This window comes from Macrotis lagotis, chromosome 4 (genome assembly GCF_037893015.1).
Source record: "Macrotis lagotis isolate mMagLag1 chromosome 4, bilby.v1.9.chrom.fasta, whole genome shotgun sequence".
Taxonomy (NCBI): domain Eukaryota; kingdom Metazoa; phylum Chordata; class Mammalia; order Peramelemorphia; family Peramelidae; genus Macrotis; species Macrotis lagotis.
The window spans coordinates 189,859,263-189,867,062 of NC_133661.1; the positions used below are offsets into that span (position 1 = coordinate 189,859,263).

Sequence of the window (7,800 nt, forward strand, 5' to 3'; positions counted from 1 at the left end):
CAGATATTTTTAATGTTTAAACTGAATATCCTGTGATTGACATATGATTGACATCATTCCAGTCTGGAACTTAAGATGATAGTATACTCCAATTTAATGTTTTTCATATTGAATGAAAGCTATTTCTATAGCAGCTTGCTAGCTCCTACTCCATCTGCTGAAAAAAATGCCTCAAAATAAACTTGATCTACTTTGGTTAGTAAATTCTGTTTTATTTATGTTTTTAAGATATACCTTTTAATAATTTATTAATTTAGAATGAAATCGGTTAAAAAATATATTTGCTTTTAAAAAGGAAGTAAAACATTTTGGTTTTACTGATAATTTTTATGTAAATTCATAGATAATCAAAAGGAATAAGGTGCCCATGGAAATAAAACCACTATTAGCAGAAACCATGAACTGCAACTTATAGATATCTGCACAGGGCAATCTGATAAGTCGAGGACTTATAGATCACAATAAAAACTATCAATTACATTAGGGCCACAGAAAGGCAGGTTTGTCACAAAAGCCAATTGGGTCAGTGAATGTATGAGGCCAATGACCCAGGAAGCCACTAGGAGAAAAATACACATTCTTGGATTCATGTTGTTCAGGTCGTGAAGAAGCTTGCATGTAGCTGCATATCAGTCAAAGGCCATGGAAATAAGAAGCACCATCTAAGTTCCTCCAAAGATATGAATGAAGAATATATGGATGTGGCAATTCAGGAATGCTATGACTTTATGCCCATAGAAAAGGTCATAAATTATCTTAGGAACAGCAGTAGAAGAAAGGCACATGTCCAAGAGGGAGAGATTAGCGAAGAGAAAATATATGGGACTGTGTAAGCGAGGTTCAAAGATTACTGGACTTTATGCCCATAGAAAAGGTCATAAATTATTTTAGGAACAGCAGTAGAAGAAAGGCACATGTCCATGAGGGAGAGATTAGCCAAGAGAAAATATATGGGACTGTGTAAGTGAGGTTCAAAGATTACTGTCAACATAATGAAAAAGTCTCCCAGCACAATGGCCACATAGAACATGAAGGAAAATACCAGGAGAAAGAACTGCATGGCTCTAGAATTAGAGATCCCCAGGAAGACAAATTCATATACCATGGAACGATTCATTTTATTCATTGACCTGAATATGATGTCATCTGAATTTTATTCTTAAAATGAAAGAATCAGCCCTGATGCAACAAAATTGTCTTGTTTTTAAATACCAATCTTCAAAAAAGTTCTTCCTGATGGTTCAGGGTGTTTGGAATATCTTTTTCTCATTTATACCTTGAAAGACTTGTATTGTATTTTACATATCCTGGAGAGGGAAAAAAATGAATTCAATGAATTCTGTATTTAGAAGTCAATACACCCTAAATAAATTTCCACAATCACCCTGACTTTGAGATCTCAGAAGTGGCTGTCTCTTAAATTTATTTAACCCAGAGTCTTACAAGTTTCTATCCTACCACCATCTGAAAGAGTTCTTTGCCCTACTGACTCAAAGCTACTTTCCTTCCTTTTGCTACAGTTCAATTATTTAAATAGTATCAAATGCTTCATGAACCCATAGACTTATTCATAGAGTATTTGGGGCAAAGATGTAGAATACTTTGCTATTTTCTTCTGCTTATCCCCATTTTACAGAAATATAAATGAGACAATTAGTGATTAAATGACTTGCCCAGGATCACACAGTTTGTGAGTCTCTAAGGCCAAATTTGAACTCTAATATTGCTGACTTTCTGCATAGTGCTCTATCTACTATACACCCATTCCATCTATTGAGCCACCATTCTGAGTTCTTTTTTTCACCACTTAATCATGCTCTCTAGTTTAATATTTAATACTAACTAGATGACATGAGGTAGGTGTTCCATTTAGGAATTAATCTGAATTGTATCATCAAAGAAATTAAGACTGAATTCTTGTGTCGGTATAATAGTGTGGTCATGACATAACCATGAAGGCAAGGGAGAGAACAGTACTGGTTTCAAGTTTGCAACAGGAAACAGGGTAAGGCATGCATCTTCAAGGATTATGAGTAATAAATGCTATACCCACAAAAGGAAGGGAAAGGCATTGAACAAGGAAAAAAACACCTGGAAACTTGGAAGCAATACAGGAATTGTAACTTCTTTAACATGAAAATGACTGAGCAAACTATCACAACAACTCTAAACATATAAGAAGTTTACCACAAGGTAACCACATTACCTTAGATACTTTTCTATCCTTTTACCACAGCCTTCTAGAACCATATGAAATATGTCCAAATCAATAGACCATATTATCCCTTTATCACACAACCCTCAACTGTAACCCAAAATGTTTGCACTTTTCTTCCAAGACATGCCACAGAGTGCCAAGCTGAAAACAGGATTCTTTGGCTATCCCTCTGGCTTCAAAATATTCTGTATGGAAGTTACTGACTACAGTCTCTAGAAATTGTTTGTTGTCAGTAAATGTTTAATAATGAACTTTCAAAAATGTATGCAGGACCTCATCTAAAGTTCAGTACTTATTATTTACATACTTTTCATGACATTCTTAAGACTAGACAATTAATAAAATAATAAATAAAAGTCTGGTTTAGGGTATTTTGCTGATTTCTAATGTATAAATACCCTGAAATTTTAACAATAAGAACCAAAACAAAAATTTCCCCCAAATCGTTAGGAATGTTTAACAAATTAAACAATTCTGATATGTACCCAAATCTGTTCTGAGATTTCAGTGAAAAAAACTTTGAAAATGATGTTTTATTTTACTCAATATAATTATTATTAATAACTAGAAAGTTTTATGATATATGATAATGTATTAATGAGTTGTCTTACCCTTTGACCTTTTCTCCTATTAGTCTTTTCATGAAGTACACGTTTCAGACATTTTCTTTTGCTCACTGTTTCCCAGATTTGCTTCAATTCATTTGTGCAATCCTTCTTGCATATACCTCCTCTCCCCTCTTCTTTTCCTATCTAAATCCTATCTCTCAAAGACTACCTCAAATTCTTCTGTAAGGCTTCCCAAATCTCAGTAAATTGTCTCTCCATTGAAATCCCATACTGAATGACTGCCACTGATTTGTTGTACCAAACATGCTGGTCTACATTTTTTATCTTATGCATGTATGTTCTGCTTTCCTGAATATAGTAATTTCATTGGGGTCAAGGCCATGCCTCCTTCATTCTTTCATTCATCTGAACCCTTACCTCAACCCAACTTTGATTTGCTTGCAGCAAATGTTAAATGAATAGTAATAGGCAATATTTTCAGAACAATTGATAAAAGAAAATAAATAAGGGAAGTTAAGTGGTATAGTAGATAGAGTACCAGCCCTGGAGTCAGGAGGACCTGAGTTCAAAGCCAGATTCAGATACTTGATACTTACTGAGTGACCTTGGACAGTCACATAACCCAAAAAAAAAAAAGGAAAAAGAGAAAGAAAAGTAAGGATGTAGAAAGGTAAAATCAAAAAAGCGAGGAAATAAAAGGAAGCTAACTTCCGGCCAAGATGGCGGAGAGAAGACAGGCACAGTTCTAAAGTCTCCTGATCCCTTCCCCATCTATCACATGAAACAAACCTCTTAAAAGAAATCTGAACCAGGAAACCCAGAAAGAAAAGCCAGGAGAGGAAAATCTACCTCAGGATTTGTCTCCCGCAGCAGCCTTGGGTGAGTGTCGGCGGGGAGTCTGAGCTCCCAGGGAAGATCAGCCAGACCGGCAGCTGAATCAGAACCAGGGAGTCTGAGGGCCCAAGAGCCGGACCTGCTGGATCAGCGGTGGGGCTGGACGAGGGGGGCTTGGGTCCACGGGGAAGCGGAGGCGCTGGTGTTGGTGCTGTCCCCCTGGAGCTTGGGGACAGGGCTGCGGGGAGAGGTCTGGTGCTGGAAAGCTGTGGACACCATCCCTGGGCTCCTTGGGTCTGAGAGGCTCTGAGCCCACACCTCCATTGCACTGAGGCCTCCTCCCAAACAAATGCAAATTATTTCAGCATCAGGCCCAGGTGTGTGAGCAAAAGAACCAGCCCAGCTGAGGAATCACCTCAGGCTGGGGTAAAGCCCACCATTGATATGAAGGCAAAAGAATTCAATAGCTCCAATTCCCTCCCTCAAGCAAAGGGAGAAGGCCTTGCAACCAAGGTCACAGACACCACAAAGAGGGCAACCAGCACCTCCTACTGGCCAGCCAGAGAAACTGCACTCAGTAAAGCATTTAGAGATCCCAAGCCCAGGTGAACCAGCCCCACCCAACTCAAGGTCTTAGCATAATGAAGAAGGGTCAGCAGAAAGGTGGATCCATAGAAAAATTCCTGGAAGGGAAAGACCCCAACCCAGAGAGACCTGGAACATCTGAGGAGAATAGAATCTGGTCTCCAGCACAGAAAGACTTCCTTGAAGAAATAAGGAAGGAGTTTAAAAATCAACTGGAAAATTTGGGGGAGACAATTAATACCTTGCAGCAAGAAAACAAAACCTTAGAAAGTACAATTGGACAAACACAAAAGGAGAATAAATCTCTCAGATCATCAATTGGACAATTACAAAATGAGAATAATTCTCTCAGATCCTCAAATGAGCAAATGCAAAAAGAAATTAATTCTCTCAAAACCTCAATTGGTCAAATGGAAAGCTCTTTCAAAAGTAGAATTGACCAATTGGAAAAGGTTAATGAAGAAAACTCCTCCCCCCAAAAAATAATGGAGTCTACAGAAACTAATGACTCCATGAGACAGCAAGAGTTAGTTAAAAAAAATAAAAAAATAGAAAAAAATTGAAGCAAATGTGAAATACCTTATAAACAAAACGACTGACCTCGAGAATAGATCAAGGAGGGGAAAGCTGAAAATTATAATACTTCCTAAAAACATTGAAGAGAAAAAAAGCCTGGACTTAATATTACAGGACCTAGTGATGGAAACCTGCCCTGACATCATGGAATCGGAGGGCAAAGTAGTTATTGAAAGAGTACATCGATCCCCACCAGAAAAAGATCCTAAAAGGAAAACACCAAGGAAATTTGTGGCCAAACTCCAGAACTATCAGATAAAAGAGAAAATCCTGCAAGCAGCCAGAAAGAAACAATTTAAATATCAAGGAGCCACAGTAAGGATCACACAGGACCTGGCTGCATCAACTTAAAGGGAACGAAGGACCTGGAACGAGATATTTCGAAGAGCACGGGAGCTTGGAATGCAGCCAAGAATCTACTTTCCTGCAAAGCTGAGCCTTCTCTTCCAGGGAAAATGATGGACATTTAAAGAATTGGAAGAATTCCAAAAATTTCTGATGAAAAGACCAGAGCTAAACAGAAAATTTGGATATCAAACAGGAGGTTCAAGAGACACATGAAAAGGTAAAAAAAAAAGGGGGGGTGGTAAAAGGAAAAAAAATGCAATCCAGCAAGTTGAAACTGGCTATATCACAGCATGGGGGAGGTGGGGGGGGGGGGGAAGAGACTCTCATAAATCCTGAGAAATGTACCTCTAACAGAGAGAATATACCTAGCCAGAAATGATGGACATCCATGACCTATCCATGAGACTGATATCTAATGGGATGTAACTTGCTTTAACTCCACTGGGGAGAAAGACTCTAATAACTCTCTGGAATTTTGACTCTATTCAACAGAATGTACTGAACTAGAAGGGACAGACACTCAGAATTTTCTATGACTTAGATAGAATGATCTAAAAAAAATACACTACCTCCCTAAAAAGGGGGACAGGAAAGAGATGGGAGGAGGGAGAGGATTGAATGGGACAAATCTCATTACACTAAGAGATACAAATATCCTACGGTAACAGAGGGGAAGAAGGGAGTAGAGGAGAAACAGCTGAATCTTCTCATCAGACTTGGGTTAAAGTCAACCTACACATACTCAGTTAACTTATAAAACATCTAACCTTTCAAGAAGTAAAAGGAGAAAAGGGGAGGGGGGAACAGAGAAAGGGAAGGGAAGTGGAGGAAATAAAGGGAAATAACAAAAGGAAGGGAAGGGAACAGGGAAAGGGGAAAGAAAGGGGAGGGTGTGATATAGGAAGCCAAACACAGTGAAGGGGGTGGTATTCAAAAACAAAATACTGGGGAATATGGATAAAAGGGGGGAAAGGGGGGAAAATACAAACAGAGGGAAGATAGCACAGAGGGCAATAAAGAATTAGTAATCATAACCTTGAATGTGAATGGGATGAACTCTCCCTTAAAACATAAGCAAATAGCAGAGTGGATTAAAAACCAGAATCCTACAATATGCTGCTTACAAGAAACTCATTTGAAGCAGAGAGATACATATAGAGTAAAGGTAAAAGGTTGGAGCAAAATATATTTTGCTTCAGCTGAAATAAAAAAAGCAGGGGTAGCAAACCTTATCTCAGACAAAGCAGCAGCAAAAATAGTGTTAAAAGAGATAAGGAAGGAAACTTTATCATCCTAAAAGGTACCATAGACAAAGTCGTTTCAATATTGAATATATATGCACCCAGTGGGACAGCACCCAAATTCTTAGAGGAGAAGCTGAAAGAATTACAGGAAGACATACACAGCAAAACTCTACTAGTAGGAGACCTCAACCTCCCACTATCAGATCTAGATAAATTAAATCATAAAACAAACAAGAAAGAAATTAGGGAGGTAAATAGATTGTTAGAAAAATTAGATATGGTAGACTTATGGAGGAAACTAATGGGGATAGGAAGGAATATACCGTTTTCTCTGCAGTAATTGGAACTTATACAAAAATTGACCATGTACTAGGACATTAAAAACCTAATGATCAACTGCAGAAAGGCAGAAATAGTGAATACATCTTTCTCAGATCACAATGCAATAAAAGTCATACGCAATACTGGGCCAAGGAGATATAGACCCAGAGCAAATTGGAAACTGAATAACCTTGTCTTAAAAAATGAGTGGACCAAAAAACAAATTATAGAAAGAATTAACCATTTTATCCTAGATAATGATAATAATGAAACAACATACGAAAACCTATGGGATTCATTCAAAGCAACTCTCAGGGGATATATTATAACTCTAAATGCTTATATGAATAAATTGGAGAAAGAGGAAATCAATGAAGTAAACATGCAACTAAAAAAATTAGAGAAGGAACAAATCAAAAATCCCCAATCAAATACCAAATTAGAAATTTTAAAAATCAAAGGAGAAATTAATAAAATTGAAAGCAAAAAACTATTGAATTAATAAATAAAACCAAAAGTTGGTATTATGAAAAAAACAATAAAATTGATAAACCTCTGGTCAATTTGTTTAAAAAAAAGAAAGAAGAAAACCAAATTGCTAGTATTATAAATGAAAAAAGGTGAACTCACCACCAATGAGGAGGAAATTAAAGTAATAATTTGAAATTATTTTGCCCAACTTTATGCCAATAAATTTGATAATCTAAGGGAAATGGATGAATATTTACAAAAATATAAGATGCCCAGGTTAAATGAAGAAGAGATTAAATACCTGAACAACCCTATCTCAGAAAAAGAAATTCAACAAGCCATTAGTGAACTCCCTAAAAAAAATCTCCAGGGCCTGATGGATTCAAAAGTGAATTCTACCAAACATTTAAAGAACAATTGGTTCCAATCCTATATAAACTCTTTGGAAAAATAGGAAAAGATGGAACTCTGCCTAACTCTTTCTATGAAACCAATATGGTACTGCTACCTAAACCAGGAAGAGTTAAAACAGAGAAAGAAAATTATAGACCTATTTCCCTGATGAATACAGATGCAAAAATCCTAAATAAAATCTTAGCAAAATGACTACAACTAGTCATCACTAGGATTAATA

At 37.0% G+C, this 7,800-nt stretch overlaps 1 pseudogene; it reads right to left on the bottom strand.

Moving 5' to 3' along the window:
- Positions 1-327: 327 nt before the first annotated feature.
- On the bottom strand, positions 328-1,126 carry LOC141520480 (olfactory receptor 4F15-like; annotated as a pseudogene).
- Positions 1,127-7,800: the final 6,674 nt, after the last annotated feature.